The 21,984-nt window shown below is 39.2% G+C and overlaps 2 protein-coding genes across 3 annotated transcripts in view; one reads left to right on the top strand and one right to left on the bottom strand.

Moving 5' to 3' along the window:
* LOC126875119 (protein O-mannosyl-transferase TMTC4-like) overlaps nucleotides 1-21,984 on the top strand; it is a 167,767-nt gene that overhangs the window by 26,391 nt on the left and 119,392 nt on the right. The gene's annotated exons all lie outside the window — the stretch shown is intronic.
* The window catches only part of LOC126875195 (uncharacterized), a 126,150-nt gene that overhangs the window by 50,353 nt on the left and 53,813 nt on the right, over nucleotides 1-21,984 (bottom strand). The window lies entirely within an intron of this gene.

Below are 21,984 nucleotides of genomic sequence, written 5' to 3'. Positions count from 1 at the left end.
TATAACGAGACGCGATAAAGTGCACGCGTACCGAACGAAGATTCAAAGTCGATTTTCTCGAAAACAAAACCTCGAACGAAAAATTTTTATTCTATATTTTCGACTTCTTTTTTCGCGTCGAGTCACCCCCTTGCCGCTTGTACCACCAGTTACCAACCACCCTGTATATTGAAAGAAACCTAAGTACTAATACACAGAGATGTATCTACCTTGCTTTAGCGATATTGCGAACAATAGTTTTACACGCTTCGTAAAATTTGTATCAGCTGTTCTATGTACCATGGGTGATGGTTTACAATGATACGAAGTGCGTTAGATATGAAACGAGAGAGTATATGTTTTACGTTGCCCATTGCCGTAGTGCGTTAGCGTACAGGCGGTAAAGCCACGTAAAGAGCACCAGCCGTGACTAATTCTGCTCTACGGAAGCATTTTTTCCAGAGAGCCGGCGTCAAACATGAACAAAGTCGTTGGCATTGCTCATATGCAACCATAAAGCCGCGCATAAGTGGCGTGTCGTACCGTTAATCCCGCGCAATCGTAAAGCGGGTAACATAAAATATACGGGCTCTTGTCACGACAATCTCGTTCGCGAGTCAGCTTCTCGCATTCCGCTTCGGGGCTTGCTACCGGCGCGGCGCGTGGATATTGAGTTGTTCGACGTTGACTTCATTATGTGTGAGGATACAGCAAAGATTCTTTTCTGCCTGTGTTATTGCAACTTTTGTTCTGAATAGAGCCTCTTTTTCGTCGTTTCTTTCGTTGCAATGAAACTTCGTTAAAAAAAGGAAGCCGCGAAGTCTCCGCACGAGGGAATTGCGTTACCCTCGCTGAGAGAAGCTTACCAGGATAATATTCGAAATAGCATTGATTTCGTAAACCTCCGTATGCTGCGACACTTTTGTTTCTAAGTGGAATTTATCAACGTCACTTTATCTCTTATTAGATTCGATAATTTGAGCTCGATATTCGTTCATCAACATTTGCTTACAATTATCAATTATTTTATTCTGGAGATTTTAATAGCCAAGTCCATTCGTCATTTACACTTTAGCGATAGATGTGCGTATAGCGTTTATAAAAATTGGATTATTTTCTAACCGCAGATATATTCCTTTCACGAAACATTATTTGTATAAAGCGATAAATTTCTCGCAGTATTCAATTTATCGGGACAGTTCGGAGCAACAAAAGCTTCGTTATCTCAAAATGGCCACACGGCAAGCGTAGATACGTATAAAACATCAAAACGACTTTTTAACGCGAGAATTAAAAAGCGCGACGGTGCTTATAAGCTGTAATTGAAACAAAACATTCAACAGAGCGAACGTCGAGGCAAACAAAAATGAAAAGCCAGATTAATTTTGCAGTAATCGATATTCGGGTGAAAAAAAGTATATTGAAAAATATATCGCTTTTCAGATTTGTTACGCGCATCCGTTTGACTTACAATGCATCCCGTCACACAGCAAACGGTTTATATTAACGCTCGCTGTAAAGGTCAATTTGTTTGCTTCCATTGGAAAATTTTTTCAAAATTATAATCACGCTCGTGTAACGTTACGTCAAAGGAATCGAACACACGTTTTTTTCGTCGAAATGAATTCGACGCTTTGCGAAAAACAAACAGGTTTAATCGATTCGCGATATTTCGCTGTTGACATTAAACGTTTCGTGTCTCGTTGGATGATAGTCGTGTTTTTTCTCGTATTTTTCTCGACTTCCTAAAATACGCTCCCCTACGCTCCTAATACGAATAAGTACGAAACGAGAAGGCTGACGTTAATTTATCCTAGCGAATCGAAGCGATAAGAGAGTCAGATTGTGGCGTACTTGCTCGCTCTAATGGATCAGATCCCTGCGGAATTGCTTATTGCCTGTCAATGTTCTCTGTCGACCATTTCGCAGTTCTACGCGCTTTGCATCGAACAGATTGCTGTCCCGTTACCTTTGAACTAGCACCGAAAACGTTTCCCTTCTATCAACGTTTCCGATTCACGATCCTCGTATCATCGCCGGGGAAAAGTATTTCGTGATAGAACGCGGTATCTTATCGGATTCGTAGATCTTTCGGAGGATCTTCATTTTCAAAGAACCTATCTTTAGTCTTTCATCTTCTTGCCGAGTTTAAACATTAGAACGTCTATCGTGTGGTTTGACGTTCTAGTAAGAGTCTTTCGTGATCTTATTATGCTGTGCGGCTAATGTAATAGAAGTCTTTCAGAAATAGATCACGAATATTTGTTCACTTATGGGAGATTCGAAAGTTGCAAAAACGAGTAAAACGCGTATAATAGGAAAAGACGTTGGAGCAATCACCTAACACGGTTCTGGGATAGAACGCCGCCTGCGTTCGTCTGTGAAGATGATCTTTTCACGCTCGAATTAAACTATAATTTCATTCGATAAAAACAGTTTCAAATTTCAGTGCGTTATTAGTAATTAATAAAAAATAATCGTCCTCTGACAAAGAAATTCTGTCCTGAAAGAGATAGAAAGTAAAAAGATTGATATCGAGTATCGAATACCACGATATGCCGGGTAAATATTTCACTAGAATCTGTTTAATACCGAACTGTTTAAGAAAATAGACTGTAAGTGATTATTAATCTTGGCAGTTTATCCGTCGATTCTTCCTTAAACTAGCGGCGTAGCGTATCGAAGAACATTTCACTGATGATATTTTCGTTTTACGGAGATGAGACGTTTAAGGTGGTTTCGACAATGTTTAAACGTCACGAGCGAGGCAGTGGGAATGTTTGAACTGCAGAGTTGTGAATTTAACTGCACTATAATAATTAATTATAATAACAAACTGTTAAATGCGTCTTGTACTTGAACACGGTACAGTTTATTATGACTTGCTGATATTTCGATCGATGAATCTTGCTTCAATTATCCATGTCGGATGTTGCAAGAGACTTATTTAATAAATATCTCGATACAAAAGTTCGATGCATTATCGATACACAGTTTTTGCGAAAGAAATAGATCGTTCAAAACGACGAGAGAAATATTGTATGTTAAACGTATAATTTCAGAGAGATGAGATTCTGGAACATCGGATAACTTATTCATCGATGAATACATAATTTCTTATAACTGATTTGAATAGACGATGTCATAATCCTCGGTGTGGAGAGCGCGATATTATGGTAGGTATCATTAAATAGTAAAAACACAATGAATCGTACTTTCATCTAAAATGCAACTTCTGCGCGAAGCGATTATGCGTAATTCAGAAAATCGAGCATTAAAATTATTTAGCAGTTTCGAAAAGTTTTACGAATTTGAATCTACTGTTTGAAATTGAAACAAGTATCATTATATAGTATGTATCGTAGACAACGCATATCACGGTATTATATACGTACATAGAAATTGATCATTTCCAAGTGCATGAACGCTTACGAGATGATTTTATATTTCATATTTTATTATTGGAATATCATTATTGTACTTTATTCGTACGATATTTGAAATCGCACGATTTTTAAACTACGAACCATGGATTGTTACAATGGTACATAGAACGATACTCTTTTTTGCTTCATACTTTATATTTGTGACATGATTCTCCCTATACAACAGTAGGGAAAGATGATAAGAAAGCTCAAGAAGATGATAGGAATCCTGAGGGTGAAAATTCATTCATCCGTTCACCCTACGTATCGTAATATTAAATTCCAAGATTTCTTGCTCCTTCTCTGTGGTTCAGATATTGTCCTTTCTTATCTGTTTCCGTTGTCAAAATAATCTTACCAGTAGTAACACTTAATACGCAAATCAAAGAACGCTCTAAGATTATCGATATATTCTTAATATTTCAAGATTCTCAATTGAAAGGATCGACATATATCGTCGATACAGCATTGCCAGTATTTATCGACAAATCGCATCTTCCTTGAGAATCTCGAGATATTAAGATATTATTGTTCGTGTGGAGCCACTCTAACATCACACTGGGGGATTAAATTAAATTCTCCCGCAATATATTAAAAACCTAATCTAACTGTTTTAATTCCACCCTATATCATATCACTCGGCAAACATTAATTACCAAGTTCAATGTAATTCACATCTTGCCTCTCTCAGCAAGGTCGTGTTACCTCAGCTTAGATATTATCGCGCGTATAATATTCTCAATAAGGGGCAAACAAATAAATCTCGTGGCTCGTGCAGAAAGTTTCGAGTCGGTGCTCGTCTTGCGCTTGCATTTCGTAGATTGAACAAGAAGCGGGAGTTGCGGTGGTCCTTCGACGGTGGCGCGCAGTTAGAGCAGCAATTTACGTTTAAACAGCGCTGGGCGTAATCTGTTTAAACTCGTGGAACAATGTACGGAGGACGTGGCGACGTTATCTGTGCAGCTTAGCGAAACTGAACGCCTACAAACAGTGAAACACGGACGGACGGCTTCGAGGTTTGCGACGTCTCGACTTCGGTCTCCGGTTATTCCGATTGTTTCGTGCGCGAACGGCGAATTTGAGCCGTGAATTGTTCGGAAAGAGTGGCTTGTATGGTATATCGATTTTCCAACGTGACGCGGCGTTCCAAGGTATTTGCTACTCACCCGGTGAACGTCGCTTCCGGTCACTGGTGACTCGAAGATAACGCGGCATTGCCCGGAGAATTCGTTAGAGGATTCGTTACGGGATACACTGGCGTATCTTACTCGCCGTAAGACGAAGTTTAGTTTCTTTTCTGACAATAAGTCGTACAACTTGCACGTGATCGTTGTTCTACTAAAAAATTAGCTATTTCGTGCCAACGAGATATTGGCGATTTTCCATATTGCACTTGTAACGGTTACATACGATCCTCGTGTCTCTGAATGTGATATCAAATAGTACGATCGAATCGTGTTATCTTTACCAATTTATAGAATGAAAAGATTTACTCTTAAAGGTGAATGCGAAATAGATGCACCGATATGTACGATAACGTAACCTTGCGAAAATCCCGGTAGATTCCATCTAACGTAATCTCCTACGATCTGGAAACGTAGCGAGATACAAGCACGTTGCCTCTTGTCGATAACAGATTTCAAACAGTCGAGAGGATCTGCGGTTAAAAGTGGCGGCTAAAATTAACGTAGCAGCGGTAGCGAAGCGAAAACAATAACGAAGCAATCGGCACGAAATAGATTAGATCGGTGAATCGAGATTTTCGGCCGGGTGTTTTATCGCGCGCACTGCCCGCGCCATCGCGTCCGGCGATTTATTACAATTGCTTTAACGGCGTATCAGAGCTCTTTGCACGATAAATTACCGTTGTATTGACCGAAAACCGAAGCTTCGGTGTAAATCGTACGAGCCAGGTCATGAAACTGAAACACCGTAGATTTCGTGGGTTTCGATTCTGCCGATGGTCAGAGAAGGGTGAAATCGTTGTGGTCAGCTGGATTAGGTCTGATTCGATTCTGGCGCAGCCTCTTGCCAAGATCCATTTCCCTTCCGAGGGTCTGGCCGTTTTCGAATTGGGCCAATATCGGTGGACCAACTTTGCGAAGTGGCCAGGAAGGTAACCAGAAGTGTCATCGAAAGCCCTTTTTATGCCCTCGATGTCCCGGCTTGATAGTGAAATGATATAGGCCGCGATGGAGGACGAAGAGGTTGAGGAGGGTTCGATGTGCTTGCTCGCCCATCGTCGAATTTTTCCGCGCTGTGAATTCTTCGCCGAGGTCATCTCGGATCGGACGAGAGCGTCACCTCCCTCGGACTTCCATATATTTGCAATTTAAATCCCTCGTTATTTTGGTAACGTCCGACTCGCAGGAAATTGGGAAATGAATACCGTAAGAGCACGGTATTCCGCGACAGATAAGTGAAAATATCGGGTCGCAATTTCGCGGCTCTGTGTGTAATTATATGAATTGGTTATTGGATCTTCTGCATCTAATAATTAGCTCCTCGGCGCGGATTTAATATCGTTCTAAATGTTATCCACGATTAACTTGGAAATGTTCGCATTTACAGAAATTTTGTTTGGTCATCCTGAAAATTACAGGCAACGCGTGAATCTCCTCGGCGCAGCTTCTATCGCGTTTGATTGAAATTACACCGTCTGCACGCGTGGAAGAAACGCGCGACCGATTGTATCGCGATCGTGGTAAATTCTATAGCGCTCTTAAAATTGATCGCGTTACGCAGCCGATGATTTTGAGGAATCCAAGGACGATCGGTGTGAAATAGGGTTTGTCAATGAAGTTGCAGCCCTTAGTCCCCGCAGGAGTCTGAAACCCGTGTTTCCGATCATCCGATTGGGGCTACGTGGTGCATAGTCGGTCGGTGCTTACTATCTCTTGGCACGCCACCACCACCGCCGCCATCAACCACCACAGTTCCTTCTATATCCCGGCACACGGCACGCCAATCCCTAATCCTGCCTGGTAATTGTTTTTGTACCCTCTGTGTCAGCCAATTATCGATTGAGCCCGAAAACCGGGCGCAATCAATTATTTCGAAAGTCTCCAGTTAAACCTTTCGCAAGCGACCTTTCACGCGTGTTTCTTTTTTATTCCACATATGCTCGTTTCTGGTACGTTTTAATATTGTGCGTGGTTTGTTCGTGCGTTTGAAAGAATGTTCATTGTGGTCGTAAATGAAACGTAATGCGGCAGACGGAAAAGACTCGACGAATGCATGTTTGAACGCAAATATGCTTTGGTACGTATAAACGAATATTTATACAATTTTCTGTCATCGTTGTTTTTTTATTAATGTTTCTTAGAACTTTCTTATCGTTACCTTTTTTTCTCCTTTGCATCGCTTTTTTACATATTGCTCGATATTTTTGGTAAAAGAGAAAAGGGATGAACATTTTCTGACAATTTACTACGAATAAATGGGGGATCTTTTTACGCAGTTATGAAAAATTCAAAGTCGCAACAATACACGCAGCAAAAATATATATACAAAAATACATAAAATATATAAAATATCCGAAGTAGAGTATACGTCGCTAAAACAAACCTCCCATTTTCTTCCAGCTCCAGATTTCTTTCAGTAGCCTGAACAAAAATATAATCCTGTGTTTTAAATCCACGGTCTAGTTACGGTAAAGCACACAGGATTAAAATAAATCGTTAGAATTTCAAGGTATTGTTCGTAAATTTATTTAAAATTCGTTTTGACTCTTGTAATTTCAGATACGAGATATACCATAAAGCTCTGGTTGGCATAGATACTAACATTAATATTTATTACTGTTTGCAATCGATCACATTAAAGTTCATTCCTATAAATCGTCGAACACGAATACACGTTACGTTAATGAATTTTTCCATTTCCATAGCGATGTTAACGTCCCGTTAGTTTTTCCGTCGTTTATTTCGACCATACGATATTTTACGGTTCGCCAACATTTCTGTAATACATGTGTACGTGTTTATGCGTTCTCGGTGCATTCGATTCGCGTTGAATTCGGCAAATTTCGGGGATGAGGGGGATTAACTCGTCGGCAAGAAAGTTTGTTGAGTACGAAGCGTGGAAATTACCATTAAATATGAATATTTTATGCCACCCCCGGTGCGCTGAATTCTCGGACGTTAGTTAGTGTATTTCACGCGCACACGCGCAGCGAGCAGCGAATGTGACGATGAAGCAATACTTTCCAGTGCAATAATACCATATTTATGTAAGCAAATTCCCGGCCTCTCATCGGGAGAGGCTTTCGAAGAAGAATTTGCATTTATTTGAGGAGTAGCTTATATACCAGTTGCTCGAAAGCCCCGTCCTCTTTTTCATGCAAATTCGAACGACTTTGTCGTAGCCAGGAGGGGAAACTTTCAACTCCTCGCGTTACAAAGCGGAAGTTAAGTTTTCTTTCCTAACCCACACTCGATGCGATGCCCTAACCTTTTAAATATTTAGGATATGTTAGTTGTAATAGATGCTCGATGATTTTCCCTCGTTTGTCGAAAATATATTATTAGATCATTCCGAAAGTTTGTATAGTTTTAAGCTATTCCTTCTGAAAGAACACAAGCAGCTCAGTAAAAAATACGATTTAGTTTAACGAAAAGTTTCCAATTTATTAATATGCATGTAACAGTTTTCACCCTTTTTTCTTTATTAATTTTGGAAATCTTTCTGTCTCTTTCGTAAGTGGAAGAACCGCTCTGAAAAGGACATTTTACTTACTTGACCATTTACATACATACAAATAAAATAGCATTCGATGTGTGTTAGAAATACTATTTAATATGTCTCAACATAAAATTACGTAGAATTTCCGGTGTTTAGAAGACGTCTACGTCTAAGATGATATATTACGAAAGAAAAGAAATGTGACAGTATAAGAAGTCAATTGTTTGATCTACGCGTATGCCAGATTAAACACTCACCTGGTTTGATTTGATATTGTGTCATGGAAATTTTAGTTCGATTATATCAAGCATAACCCAATTAAATTCAATTACGCGTCATCTCTTTGTATCAAGTAAAAAAACATGATACAACTTTTCTACCTATATTTAAAAATTAAATGAAAATAAAAATGATACATAAATGTTTATTAATGCAAAAATGCCAACAAAAAATCCTACTTTGTGCACGTGAATATTAAACGAATATCTCCAAAAAGCAAAGTAAACAGTTTCTACGTTCAAATCGTTAATTACTGTTACGTACCCACATATTCATCTGCTGCTCAAAACGTCCGGAAATTCTACAAAGTAACAAATTCACGGGTCAAACAGATCAAAGTCTGAAAGAACAAAAATAGCATCGAAACGGTCCACGGTGATCCATAAAAACGAAACAAAATCTCGCAAATATTTGCCTCGTAATATCTTGAACGCGACCGAATAGGATCAGATTACAAACGGATGAACACTATTTGCGCATGCCGACGTTGGCCAGCTGATTCGCATAGCTACAACGATTTACGAGCAGGAGATTCAGCGATCAATGCCGACGAAAAGTGCAACGAAATTGGAATGCCAGGCGCGAATAGTGATCAAAGAGGAACGATGGTAGCACGCGTTCCACGAACCTCCACTCTGCGTAGCCCTGCCACCCGTGGCCGGGTCGCAATGAAAGCGGCAATGACGTATGACATCGTTTCCAGGGCCAGCAAGGCTGAAGAATGAAAAGCATGCGACGCGATATCCGAAGCACGTTACGCGTGTACCAGAGAGTAATGACCAGCGCCGTCTGATCCCGCGGCTGCTGTCGCGATAATTGGATGCTCGTAATTGGCCGAAATAGCACGCAACAGTGAAACCTTCTACGCGCCACTATCCATTGTTGCGGGTTCCGATACATAGACTCCGCTGCATCGCATTCTAATGATACTTGCATTTGGTCGTACAGTGCCTGAGGTGCAACGAAGGAGCTGTTTTGAGAGAATGGTGATATTTGATCTAAAGTTGTGATAATTCTCTCGTGTACGAAAGAATTGTTGTTATTTCTGTATTCAGAGGTAGGATCGCGATAGTTATTATTTTATTCTTTCATTTTATAAATCTATCACACCGTTCTGAGCCGCAAAAGCTTTTATCGCAGTTTCTTACACGGACCAGGGATAAAAACAAAAGAACATCTTAAATCTATCGATTAAATCTATCGATTGTATCTAGAACTATCTTCTAGTTACTATTTATTGTAACTAGCTCATCTGCATATGGATGGCGAGCACGAACTCACGTTGTCATTTTCAGCGAGAATTTAGGTTACAAACAATTGTATTTATCGTAACATTTGCATACGAATTAATTAGGTCCAAGTATATCGAGTCTCGTAATAGTTTCGTGTAATTAGAAAAATTTGCTACTGTGAGGATAAAATATAGGGTCTGATAAGGGACGTTTCATTGAAACATAAGGGTGTGTGCAAATACTTTATGTAGTCGCTGTGAGTAAGATACGTACATGTAAGAAGATGTATGTAACGCGATGTATTGTTTCATCTTTGTATTATCTCGTTTCGGAGGAAAATAGACTTGTCCCGTTTTACCGGTGCAATCCGTATACGTAACCGTGTCCTTTGTTTCTGAAAATTGCACGTGCTAATCGCAGCGACCCTAATGGAGGAAATAAGAGAACACTGTAGGCACGTGTAATTTTTCATGCTCTTATATTAATGTACAGAAACTGTAGGGACTTAGTTCGCAGATTACGGTAATGAGCCTTGGTACCGATGTCCATGGCATCTTAACGAGTTTCTCTGCATTATAAGTTTCGCGAAAAGTTTCAACTCCATTCAGGAAGGAAACTCGGCCCGCTTGAAACGTCGCTTACCGATGCTCTCAACGTCGCGACATTAAGAGACATTATTCCGGAACTGTCAAGCAATGAACTGCTTGAAATACTATCGTATTCTTCACGCGCACGTAAAGTCTGCTTTGTTAAACGAGTTACTTCGATCCTCGAGGTTGCACGATTTCGACCTGCCCCCCCCCTCCCGTCTGAAAACAGAGAAGTTCCTAGAAACTTCGGACCTTTTGGGCTTCTTCATCTACATCTTAACGATGTTCAAAAAAAGAACGGCGCGAGAAGTTAGTAATAGCCCTAGAAGTTTCATTGTTCGTAACGGTTTGAATTCGATAAACCTATTTAATTGACGATGTATTTTCCTTGTATCTTAATGTCATTTAATAAAATGTACTATTATTGGTATTATCGATACGACCGTTTTTATCAACGTTCGCTCGTTCGTCTTAGAAAAATACCATGGAAAAAGAAATAAAAAAACCATCGCGTTTTGGTATCAGCATTTTCGTTCATATATTCGAAAATTAAATTCTCGTATTCCCTGTCTTCTTGATCGTTTAATTCCTAATTACAGACATCTACGGGCGCTACTTCTTGTTAGTCTTCTTATTAGTACTCGATTAGTCTCGCCATCGTAATGGAAAGATGTCAAGGAACAAATGAATATAAATTATGTCTTGAACCAATGTTAATTTTATAAACGTGTATAGTATAGGTTTAATGGATCCATATGATATTTACTCACATTCGTAGGTATTTTAGCTTTCATACGCATTTGAAATCTAGTGACAGTGCTACTTTTAACGTAACTCGAATACATTGCATACATCTATTATTCGGTCAAATTCTGTCTATGTTTGTTGAAACTATGAAATACATTTATTTATTCAGTGACAATCACAAACCGTCACAAATCGTTTAATTGTCACGTGTGTATTATATATCTTTAAAGATTGGTAATTAGTAATTCGCGTATTAATAAATCCGTAAAATCGACGATGCGACTCCAACGATTTCCAATGCTTAATCTACAAAATCTTATACAGATCAGAGAAAAATGAATTAACTGTAATCGGTATACGAACATTCTTCGAATGAAATACGACGACGAGGTTTAACTAACCGGTATCTTTTCATCGGAAAAAATTTGACGGCGTAATTTGACAGAACATAATTGCTGGCAATTAAACGTCGTTTGAGGAAAACCGAAGGTGGATTTGCATAAGATTCGACAATTGCACCGATAAATTAGTGTCGTTTGTTTGTCTGGCTGCTCACAATGCTGGCTTGCGCGATTTTCGGAGATTCCAAGCACGCGATAATGAATTTCGCGCGGACATAGTTTTACCTCGCTTTTTACATCGACTCGCAGGTGTAAATCCTGAAAAATCTCCAACGAAGGCAAACGTCCAATGGATCTCGACAAAGGACGAGGAACGTTCGCTCTCCGATTGTCGGTAATTTTGTTCACTGTCGTGGAACGATCGTACGAAAACTCTGCCGCGTTATCTTTGTGCACAGCCCCGGAAAAACTGGAATCGCGTCGCAGCGACGTAACCTGTCAACTTATCTCTTGAAATCTCTGACTCCCAGAAGGAAAACCGGACCCGTTTCCGCGATGGATCCCGAACGTTCAGCCGCTGCGCTGTTTGCTTTAACATGGATGCCGCAGACACTTTCCTCTTTGGTTTGCTACCTCGGGTAAAGTGGATGTGTTCTGCTGCTTCGAAACTTCTTTATTTTAAGAAAAATGTTCAAAAAGTATAAAGATAAAAGGGACGTGCTCCGATTCAGAGGAAACAAAGTCTATTTGTGTAATTGAAAAGAGATTCAGATCTGAATCGATAGTTTTACTATATACAGGGTGGTTGGTAACTGGTGGTACAAGCGGAAAGGGGATGATTCTACGCGAAAAAAGAAGTCGAAAATATAGAATAAAAATTTAAAAATTTAAAAATTTAAAAATTTAAAAATTTAAACATTTAAAAATTTAAAAATTTAAAAATTTAAACATTTAAAAATTTTAAAAATTAAAAAAATAACGTCAATCGAAACAACGATTTACAGTAAGATCCGTTATAACGAAACGTGATAAAGTGCACGCGTACCGAGCGAAAATTCAAAATCGATTTTCTCGAAAACAAAGTTTCAAACGAAAAATTTTTATTTTAAATTTTCGACTTCTTTTTTCGCGTAGAATCACACCCTTTCCGCTTGTACCACCAGTCACCAACCACCCTATATATATGTCGGAGATGGAAGGACATGGGGGCCTCCCTTTTGGAATGTTGGGGAAATCTCCAACACCCTAGTCCAGACTTCTACTATAGCTACACTTAAGTAATAAAAAAAATAGTTGTAATGTTCTGATCCGATTATGGGTGCTCAAGGTTTATGACCATGGGCTTGGGCTCGAAGTGACATAACGGGTCACTGAACGTAACCACGGTCAAGGGAGGGACGTGTACCTAACAGAGGTATGGAATAATTATATAGGATTGACCCGAGAGGTGGGCAGAAGACTATATAAGGGCAATTCCACTTGGACTGCGAGTTAGTTCATTCAGATAAGTTTTACTTGTACGTTGAGTCATACGTGTATCACATCGCATTCGTCATCCCGTTGACCGTGGATTCGTTATCGAACCTGAATTCATTGTCATCAACATCTCGACCATCCGATCGCCGCTATTACTCGTAGCCCCTTGTAATAACCACATTTGTACCAATAAATATCAGTTATAACCGTGATGGCAAATTCGAGTGAAGGTTCGTCAAACGCCCAAAATTCCAACGTTAACCCGACATATATATCAGAAGGAAAAATATTCTACTATAATACTTATATATGTACATTGTACGTTTATATGTGTATTGAAATTTGAATTCATCTTTTTTTTTTCTCTAATCTCGATACACAGAATTTTGTACAAATAGAACCAAATCGTTTACCAAAACGATATCATTGAAGTGGACTGAATAATTTGACAAGATACCTGTACCACCGATTATAAAAACTCACGAATGTTGGTAATAAATGTGAAAAAGGCACGCGAAAACAAAGGCAGTTTCGTTAGCATTATGAAATGGCAGGCAAGTTCGATTGAGAACGAACGAGTCTTTCGTTTCAGCGTTTTTATTTTCAAAATAATCGAATTTATCGGAAGGTGTAGACGGTCGTTTTAACAAATTGCTCGGTACTTATCGCACGACTGAAATATCACGTCGCTTCGTTTCTCCGGAGGAAGGACGTAATCTACGATGATTATTTCCCGCATCGAATCACGCTGGAAGTTTCGTTGGAGTAAGAAGGGTGACGGTAAAGTCTCGCGGAGGAACGTCGTGGCTCTTTCACCGTGGGCTCGATCTCGAATCGGAGTTTCCGACCGAGCGGATCCTTCGATTTCGAATAAGTGCTCTAATCAATTGAACGGGCACGATCGTTTCGTTCGACGGACGATTCAATTATTAGCGGTAGTTTTCAATTTAATTAACTCGACGCGAAAATTGCCGCGTTGTCAACTGCTGCGAATCGGTTTTACGAATTTGTTTCGCGTGCACGGACCCGAACGCTATTAAACGGTCCGAGACTTGTTCGATCGTCGACCAATAACCACGCAATAATTCTCGACATTTTAATAGTCCGTCATTTAATGCAATTTCAAATGATTCATCGTAGATTATTAAATTCGTGGTCCATTGAAAGTCGGTCGCGTGAACTTCGATCCAATCCAATCCAATCGAATCCGGAATTTCGATTATAATTTCTATCGATCTGTTTTTAACGTCGACGGCTCTGCCGATATTACAAATTTGTTACACAGGTTATTTATTGCACGGAATACGCAGGAGTTTCCAGGGAAGAAAAGTATGAACGTCGATATGGGAGTAATAAGTACGATATGGGATAGCCGGAAGTGAATCACTGCGTCACGGTCACTCTTGGTAAGGATGGATAAGGATAACGGCGAAGTTGTAGAATTAATCCGGCTTGAATATACATGAATTTTGAATGCAAAATTTAAGAAGACTCGAGAGAACATCGGCTACTCGACTTTCGTCAAAAGAGTATGATTTACTCTTAGAGTAAAGGTCCTTTTAGCGGAATTAGTTCTCTCGTAGGATAATTTTTATAAATATAGCAATCAACGTAGAGAGAAAAACGATAGGAGGTTAACACGGTGCAACTTTTAACGAAGCTTCGAAATATCGATTCACAGATGGCACGAAAGTTCAAATGTTCACATTTTGTACCTTCTTCAGATTGGTAAAAGTGCTTCGTTATACCGTTGCATCAAGAGTATTGTCGATATTGACGCGATCAACAACTTTTTATTCGTACAAATATAACATTGCCCGACATTTGCTACCGATAACGTTCTATTGATAGCGCGGATGTTTCGCGCATTGGGATTTGGGTCTAATGACTCGCTGTTCGTTCGCAAACAGAAAGATACGTTGATTATAGAGGAGAAAATGAGAAATCGTTATTGATACGATTTAATACGTGCGAATCTCGAAATGGATACTTCAGAATTTTATTTCGGTACTATGCGTGCGATCGAAATAGATACTGCTAACAATCAGCTAAACTATTTCAGAGTAATAGTCAATGTACAATTAATTTTTGTTTTCGTTGCTTAGTCTTGCCTTTTGTAATTAAGTGTTACGTTATAATCAATTAGCTCGGAATTCAGAAAAATCAATTTGCTTTCATTTAACTGTCATTCTTATACGGACTGATTATAACGATAATAAATCAGATAGACGATGATATCCAAACACCATTGTTAACTGAATCCTTATCTGGCGCTTATACTTTACGTTCATTAGTCATAGAAGATTAAGTTTGTGTGTGATGTGCAGTTTAACTTACGCAACGGCAATAGGAAGGAAAGCTTAAATGGAGCAGCTTACCGTTGATGAACAATGATACTAATTATAACTTGGCTAAGTCAAATGTGCCGGAGCGGAAACGGCACGGAAATTTCGTTATACTACCGAGTTGAGTAACGACACTGCTCGAAAGCTATCTTCAATTGTTTTAGATACCGAACGACCCATCCTCTCGATAGTTTAAACGCGACAATCTCGATCTTTTCTTGTTATAAATCGAAACAATTTCGAATTCTGAATAAAACAAATAATTGAACGAGATACTTACCGACTGTCAAACTTTACGAAAATTTACGAAAGCTACGACAAAAGGTAAATTCAAAAGACCAATGAAGCCACCAAGCTTTGGCCAACGAAAGACGGAACGAGTAATTAAAAATCTTTTTAAAATTGTCACTTAATCAAAATTTACTTGAAAATTGATTAAATTCGTTTCTCCAGCCATCGCTTCCTGTAATCGTTAATTTTTAACAATTCTTCAGAAAATTTGATCGAGGTCTCGTACCGAACGGTGTAACAATTATCAACCTCCATCGAAGCATCTATACATAAATCAATTCAAGCTGAAATTTAATAGATTATTCACACGGAACAACGTAACATTAGCCCGTTATATATTTATAATCGGGCTATATCTTTAATTAAACGAAAATTATCCGGGTCAGGGATTTTTCATTTTCGGTTATTATTTCGCTGACGGCATTCGCGTGATATTAATTAACGGTATTATTAAACGTAATGCGATACTCTGAACGTTGTTTCGTCCACCGGTGCCAAACAGATCTTGCTACTCTTTTCAAGCTGACGGTAGATTAAGGCGCGATTTATCGAAGTATGTATCCTGCTCGCATTCGTAAACGTACAAAGGCATCCTAGTGGCCATTTACCTAATTGGGTTAGATAATACGATAGAGAAGATAAATGTTCGAGTTACGTCACGAACTTTCACACTCGACACTCGACCAGGTTATACGGCAGTTTTATCTTCGCTTCGTTACAAGGGCTGCAAGATCGTTCGTAGCATAGTTTTCTCGGATAAGGCTATTATTATAATGGACGTACCGTATATCATGGAAAATATAGTCCCGCGTGGGAAAGAACATATTGTTCTCTTCTCCAGAAGCGTATAGACATCAGAATGAATTGCACAAGTATCAACGATCGAATTGCGATTCTATTCGAAGAACTTTTACGTTACGGTTATACGAATGGCTTTCAGGAATTCCACAAAAATGATAATAACCAAGGCACGGTACATCTTCGAGTTGTAAGATTTTGAACATTATAATATCGCGCACCTTAATATTTTGAATTTAGTTCGAGTTTATCTTAATTCTCTTTCATCTTTAGCTTAATTTTAATTTGTACGATCTTCAGGTTTTAGGTTCTAGAGTTTTAGCTTTAATCGATCTTAATTTGACGAAATTCAAGAAATAAACCAACGTCAAATCTAGATTACTTTCTCGAAATCCAGTTTCAAAAATTATCGGCAACGAGCACCATGAATCAAAACTCTCGATATGAAATTCCACTAAGCTAAAAATCGTCACTACCAAACCTGGAGAACTAAAAAATCGCAACCACTAATTTTTAAACACCTAAAGCTTATCGCCACCTAAATTTACGATCAGAAAGAGAAGATTCACCTCCATTGAGTTTCATAGCGCGGAATTTATCGCGGCTTTGTTTCACTGTGCTCGAGTCCTCCCGAATCGTTCTCCCTATATTTAAAACGAATCTTTCTGAATCACTTTTGCGTGTACTTGAATATTCAAAGCAAGCGGCGGTGGTACGTTTCTACTGGTTTCGTGCCAAAAATACGCATGATCAAATCCTCGTACGATCTGCAACGATGAGGATGCTTTTTGGTCGTTTATATGGACGTGTCGTTTAAAGCGGAAAACCGGCTTAAGTGTCGCGGCGTTCCACGGTACGAGATAAAGGGAACGCGTACGTGTTTTGCACGTACAGTGTGGGCACGACGAGTAATCGCGTCTCCTTGCCACCCCATCTCCCTTTTCTCTTTACGGTTCGCGCATCTAGTCCCCTCGTCTCTCCCTTTCTTTTTGCCCTTTGCACTACGAACAGCTGCAATGTCACGCGTAATCAGCATGGTTACTGGCATCGTGTAAATATTTGCGCATATGCTTTCAGTCGGAACAAACTTTAACTGTTGTAAATATGCTGTTTGGAGAGTTCGTTTACTTTGTCCAAGAGATCGAGTTCGTAAAAATATTTTACGCCTTTTTCTTCTCTATTATATATTACGTGATACCGAGTTACATATTTTTGGATTTATAAACTAACTAATAATAAATTGCTCGGTCTTAAAATAAAAATTTTTATTTTCATGATTTTTACAAGGCAATCAAACGATAGATTCGACGATCGGGTTCTTTCGCACAAAAATATTTTCCTTCTTTATTCTGTAAACCACTCTAATATCGCATAAACATTTGCTTGCCCAGTTTACACCGCAATTATCCATAATTAATAATTAGCCATAACGTGCCGATATCAATTTTAGTAGAGAAAATACATATATTTATCACTCGCTTTGTTGATTGATTTGGAAAGTACAGTGTCGCGTCTAGCATAGTATGGATGGAATATCTTACAGTAGAACATCTGATACACTCGATAATACTAACTCTTCTATTCTTCTTTTTCGTTTTCATCGATTAATCACTATCCTCCACTCTCAAAAAGAAAACACTACGTATTCTTAGGTTCACCGTTGTTTATTTATCGCTCGTTCTACACAACACAAAAACATCTCTACACCAGCGTTACACGATACACAAACAAAATGTAAAGAAGTAAAAAGAAGCGAAAAGAAAAGAAGGAGAAAAAGTAAGAGTCGTAAAAATCAACCTAGTTGTCCGATCTCTTTCCATTACGTAGAACCGCGATAACAACTGTCGAGACTGCAGAGACTGCAGAAGAACGTAATCGGTTACGTATCGTCTACGTAATAATAAAAAGACAGACGGGTTTGGCCAGGAGAACTAGCGCTTTTGGTTGACCGTGGCAGCAGACAAGAAGCAAAAACAAGCCCTAACGAACGTCCGAGGGCATCCCTAACTTTGACCGCAACAGCGCCGTTCCGGATGAACTTTGTCTGTTACGTGAGCGGAGAGCTTACCTTAGTTTTCTTGTCTGTCGCGTGTATAGCGCAAACCTGGATCCCTGTTATCAAGATTCTCCCATTTCACCGTTGGTTTTACTGGAAGATGCTCTGGAGGCCGCGAGAGAGGAGAAGAGATGAAAGGGGTCAGAGAAACAGCGCGGAGGATATTACGATTTTCCCGAGGGACGAGTAACACGTAGTGGAGCACGTGGGATGAACACGCGCGTCGAACGATTTTCCTAATAAATTGAATATGCCGACAAATTAATTGGCGGTATCGTCGTTTGAAATTTGTCACGTGCACGCGTCTGCGACAAGGATTCGTAAAACTTGCGCTAATTGTTAGCTCACAGAGGTGTAATTCGATGCTGCGGATGTGAAGACTTACGTTTGGATTAGATTTGGATGGGAAGCGGAAAAGCAGACGTGGCAAACCGACGGTATATTCTACGGGAATATTCGTGTCTTGTCTCTCTTTTTAATAATTGTAAATTGCATCTACGTTATTGGAAAGAAGTTTGAAAATGTACTTAAAAATATCGTATGTGTAAGAAGAATGTGTGATTAATTCCGAGAGTTTATTTAGTTTCACTGATATTATCCACGTTCAATTGTTAACTATGTTTGGGATAGGAAATCTGATTATAATCGACAAATATACGCGCGAGCGCGCTACTCGTATCACGCATAATTACCCATTCATTTGTGTTTCGCTGGGGATTGTTTGCTAACAACTGGTAGCATTCATGGGATCAGACGAATCTAAGGGAAAATTCGGCACGCGCAAAATTGAACTGGTTCGTGTTAAATCTATATGACTTTAAATTCACATTTCGCAACTGCAGTTATAACCATCGATCGTAGAACGGTTTGAATATAATGTGATAATTTGAACAACTAACGCTTAACACAGTTATTCACATGTGCGTTCTAAAGTATTGGTTAGACGGTTTAGTCGATTTGTAGTAACAATACGTAAAATTGCTCGGATAATTAGCACCAGTGCTTCCTAACTTTTTATGCAATCAGCAGACCATGAATTTAAGGTATTTGTTAAATGACATAGCAACGAAATACATTATTATTTGCGTTTACTATATACTTAATTAGCACTGTTTGCATCAACGTCGGAAATGTTCCATTCATTTAGAAGAATTAACAAAATAATTTTACAGAGTTTTGTTATTACTTGTTTGCTCCTAATGACCAATTTAATCGCGTCGTAACATTTTATCGTACTGCACGTACGTACGATGATCGCGAAGAATAAATTCATTGGTTAAATTTATCCGTAACTTTTTTATCAAAACATATATCTTATCAAAAATAAACAAGTATCTTGCAAATAATTTCGAATACTCTCGTACCTACTACTTAATACACAGTTAATTAACAAATAAATCGTCTTGTCGGTGTTTTAGCACCGTTTTGTGCATAGTTTACAAAGCATTTCTATTCAGCGTCTGTAACATTAAAACACCAACTTTTTCTGCCTTTCGACGAACAAACGCGTTCTACTTTGCAGTTGGGCATCGACGGCCTCCGGTGAAAACACTGGGATCTCCTACACATTAAAAGGAGCGTGCTGACTAAAAGGATTCCGCGGAAGTTGCTTGGAAGGAGGCGAACGTTTCGCCTCGACTGAAAAATGCATTCGCCATTCCGTTTGCACACGTAGAAAGGACACATTGTGTTTACGACTTTCCGTCTTGGATTCTATTGCATTTCCGCGCTGTGTTCGACTGCGAGAAGGCAGCTGCAGTTCACGCTGCATTCTGCCGTGAAAATTTCAGATGGTCTGCTCGACCATGTCGCGATTCCCATTTACAACCGAGCATTGCGCAACGGCTCTCCCTTAAAAACCGACTTACCCTTAGAAAGTGTCTCGCGAGTAAAACACAGAGGCGAAGCAGCCGGATTTCGGGAAAGAAAGCACTCGTTGAACATCTCGTTGTTCCTGACTGTTCGCCACTTTGCGGACTCTCGTCTTTGCGAATAAATAAATACGCCGTTTCCGTGGCGAACAGTCCGCGTGACTTTACTTGCAGATGTTTACCCCTTATTAAGGATTCCGCAACGCGCCGTGCCGGCTTCGTTTACTTCGTACACCATCCTCGGTTGAAGCGAGAGCCAGTTTTCTTTTTCCCCGCACGCGGACGGAGTAAATATGAAGCTTCCTTTAATGCCCGGGCAAACGAAGCTTTAATGACGTTCAGCGGATGTTAAAGGGAATCTTAAATATTTGAATATCTTAAGAACACTTGCCATCTCTGGCTCAAACTCTAATTTTTGAAGCTTTTTAGAAACTTCCCAGTTCTCCTCGCCGAGGCTACCTTTACAATTTATCCAAGTGCTTTGGTAAACCGTTTAAGAGGTAACCGGTAGGTCGAGGGCTCGTTTGTCAAGCGTTCTGCGACGATTAAAAACGTATATTTTTAAAAAATCACAATTACTACACTTTTATATATTTAGATTTTAGAAAATTCGTACTTTCATCGATACTCGGTGTGTATTATGCTGGCATTGATGGAACTGTGAAACTATTATTTTGAGTTTGTCGACTCTTGTTTGGAGTTGGAAAAAAGAATCTCGGGAATTAATAAGCTCATTTTGAAAATGTTAACTTGAACTTTCCAAACGTATAAACACTTCGAACTTTGCAAACAAGTTAATAAGTTCGTTTCTTTTAGCAAGAATGGTTAATCGACTGAATGTTATATCAATGGAGAAGTTTGAAGAAACTCTTTCAGCTGCTGATGCATCGAGTAATACCCGCAGGACTAACTTTGCGTAAGGAAATTTGGTTAGCGAGTTTCCTATACTCGATGTTTATTAAATGTCGTACCTGAACCATTTCCAAGTTACAATATTATTATATATTATATTAAGTAACCAGCAACTAATAACGAAATTATTAACAGTACTTGTGTTTAAAATTACTGCAGCTAACTCGTCGCCGCTACCATTAGTTCATTTGCTTCTCTGCATGTGGTCGCGTGAAAAAGTTGATGGTACCGGATAGTAAATCAACGCCCGAAATATTTCAGTCTTCCTGCATTACCATCCCAACCTTCCTAGCCATCGTGACACAAAGAAAATGTAGGTTTGCTATGCGGAACGTTGCCAAAAACTGAATTCGGTGGTTGCAGCTCGGTTAAATGTGCTTATGACACGTCAGTCTCTATCGGGGACAAGGAGAAAAACTAGTAGAAACGGTGTACGTAGCTCGGAATATAAATATTTTCATCGTAACGTCGAGTTTCAAACGTTCCATCAAGTTTTTAATCATATGTGTAGTATCTAAATAGTCTAGAGTAAGGACGAGAAAGGATGTTCTATTTGAAGCGAAGTTTAGTTTTATTTTAACAAGCAATATCCAATGCAAAAACTGACTACGATGTCTTCGTACCTCTTATTCTAACACTCGGCTCACAACTTCTATCTTCCCAGGTGAAAAAAATGCTGACCCTCGACCCTCGCACCCTTCTCTCACTCCTTTACTCATTTAGCTTTGACGTCACCAAGGCATACACTCTTACTTACATTCTCTCTCTCTCTCTTTTTCTCTTCCCCAGCGCTCTTACGATTTTTAGTTTATACCTTAAATTTACAATTTATACTATCCCGAGAAAACTCGAACTTAAATATATGATAGACTAAGCGTATATGCCCCTTTTTCTGATATTACATATGTTATACTTAAATAATTATAGCCATATATCTCAGCAATGTTTGAATGAGGATA

Source organism: Bombus huntii, chromosome 2, assembly GCF_024542735.1.
Source record: "Bombus huntii isolate Logan2020A chromosome 2, iyBomHunt1.1, whole genome shotgun sequence".
NCBI classification, from domain to species: Eukaryota; Metazoa; Arthropoda; class Insecta; order Hymenoptera; family Apidae; genus Bombus; species Bombus huntii.
This window is presented reverse-complemented; position numbering and strand designations above follow the sequence as displayed.